Source organism: Mustela erminea, chromosome 2 (assembly GCF_009829155.1).
Source record: "Mustela erminea isolate mMusErm1 chromosome 2, mMusErm1.Pri, whole genome shotgun sequence".
In the NCBI taxonomy this organism is placed as follows: domain Eukaryota; kingdom Metazoa; phylum Chordata; class Mammalia; order Carnivora; family Mustelidae; genus Mustela; species Mustela erminea.
In genome coordinates, this window is record NC_045615.1 from 145,992,437 (window position 1) to 145,994,881 (window position 2,445).

General features: G+C 32.8%; 1 long non-coding RNA gene across 1 annotated transcript; it reads right to left on the minus strand.

Annotated features, from left to right (window-relative positions):
• Nucleotides 1-501: 501 nt before the first annotated feature.
• LOC116584046 lies at nucleotides 502-1,793 on the minus strand. Its single transcript, XR_004283035.1, has 3 exons — nucleotides 1,784-1,793; nucleotides 871-876; nucleotides 502-602 (listed from the first exon to the last, which is right to left on the minus strand). It is a non-coding gene; the product is annotated as an uncharacterized LOC116584046 (long non-coding RNA).
• Between the last annotated feature and the right edge of the window lie 652 nt (nucleotides 1,794-2,445).

Consider the following 2,445-nt stretch of genomic DNA (forward strand, 5'->3'; position numbering starts at 1 on the left):
CAGAATGGAATTCTAAAATCAAAATGTTCACAGTACCCTACAGAAAGTCAGGGAAAAGTATATTATATATTATTTAACAGGAGGTGAAAGATCTGTATAGTAGAAATAATAAGATATTGATGAATGAAATTGATGAAGACAAAAATAAATGGAAAAATGTCCTGTGTTCATGGATCAGATGAAGGTATATTGTTAAAATGTCCATACCACTCAAAACCTCTTCTAGATTCAGTGAAATCTCTACCACAATTCTAATGGCATTTTTTTTTAAAGAAATAGTAAGATTAATCCTAAAATTTATATGGAACCACAGAAGACCCTAAATAGCCAAAGCTATTTCAAGAAAAACAAAGCTGGAGGCATTACACTTCTTGACTTCAAACTCTATTACAAAGGTATAATAATAAATAAAAATGTGATACTGACATGAAAACAGATGAGTAGATCAATGGAACAGAATCAAGAGCCCAGAAGTAAACCCTAGTGTATACAGTAAATTAATATTTGACAAGGGAACCAAGAACACTCAAAGGGAAAAAGATAGTGTCTTCAATAAGTGATGCTGGGAAACTAGAATAACATACAAAAGAATGAAATTTGACCTCCATTCTTACACCACTCACAAAAATAAACCCAAGATTAATTAAAAGTTAAACATAAGACCTGAAACCATAAGAGCCCTAGAAGAAAACAGGGAGAAAGCTCCTAACATTGGTCTTGGCGATGATTTTTTGGATTTGATGCCCAAAGCACAAGTAACAAAAGCAAAAATAAATATATGTAACTATATCCAACTGAAAAGCTTATGCACTGCAAAACAATCAACAAAATGAAAAGATGATCTCTGAAATAGGAAAAAAAATTGCAAACCATCTACTGATAAAGAGATTGTATCCAAAATGTATTAGAAAAAAATACATAAGGAACCTCATACAACTCAATACAAAAAGAAAAATCTGATTTAAAAACAGGCAGAGTATCTGAATAGACATTTTTGCAAATAGGACATATAATAGGTACATGAGAAAGTGTTCAACATCACTAATCATCAGGGAAATGTAAATCAAAATCACAATGAGATATCACTTCTGACCCGTTAGAAATGGCTATTATCAAAAGACAGGTGATAACCAGTATTGATGAGAATGGGGAGAAAAGAGAACTTTTTGCACACTGTTGTTGGGAATGGAGTTCCCTCCAAAAATTAAAAATAGAACTACCATATGATCTACCAATCCCACTTCTGGGTATATATCTAATGGAAATGAAATCATTCTTATGAAGAGGTATTTGTAACCTATGTTCATTGAAGTATTATTCACAATGCAAGATATTAAAACAAACTGTGTCTGTCTGCAGAAGAATGGTAAAAAGATGTGGTATGCCGTGTGTGTGTGTGTGTGTGTGTGTGTGTGTGTGTGTGTGAATATATATGATGGAATATTTTTCAGCCTGAGAAATAAAGAAATCCTGCCATTAGCAGCAACATGGATGGAACTCGAGGGCATTATAATAAGTGAAATAAGTCATTCAGAGAAAGACAAATATTGTATAATCTCACTTACATGTGAAATCTAAAAAGACCAAACTCAGAGTAACAGGATAGAATTGTCATGACTAGGGGCTGAGAATTGGGGGAAGTGTTGGTCAAAGGATACACATTTCCAGTAATAAGATGAATAAGTTCTGGGGATCTAATGTACAGCATGTTGACTATAGTTAAGAATAATGTAGTATATATCTGAAAGGTGCTAAGAGATTAGATCGTATATGTTTCCACCACACACCACACACAGACACAGACACACAGACACACACACACACACACACACACACACACACACACAGAAAATAATTACGTTGAGGTAATGGAGTTAACAAACCCTACTGGGGAAATTATTTCTCCATATATACTGTATCAAATTATCATGTTGTATTCCTTAAACTTATACAATGTTATACAATAATTATACCTTAATATTGCTGGGAAAAATAACGAATGAAAGGGTCTTTTTTTCATTATGTTGAGAAAAAACAAAAAGTAAATTTTTCTATCAGAATAGTTTTAATAAAGAGGCAGATTTTAGAAACCTGAAAGTTATAATCCCATGCTGATAATTTTCTTACAATGATAGCATAATTTTGAAGGATGGCAATATGTATTCCAATATAGTTTTTCAAAAATTGGTGTATTCTAACCAGTAAGCTCATTGTGATAACATAATAGTTGTAATCGGCAGGAAATTGTGATTAGCACCTTGCTTTTTAAAAACTTTTTCAGAGTGTGTCTAAATTGTACTAACTTGTTTTGAAAGAAGAATTTAATGTGTGAGATCTAGGTGCCTCCTTAGCGCAGTAGGCAGCGCGTCAGTCTCATAATGTGTGAGATCTGTGGAAAGATGATGGTGATTCTTGCCTAAGGAAATTAAATTGTGATCAAGTAAT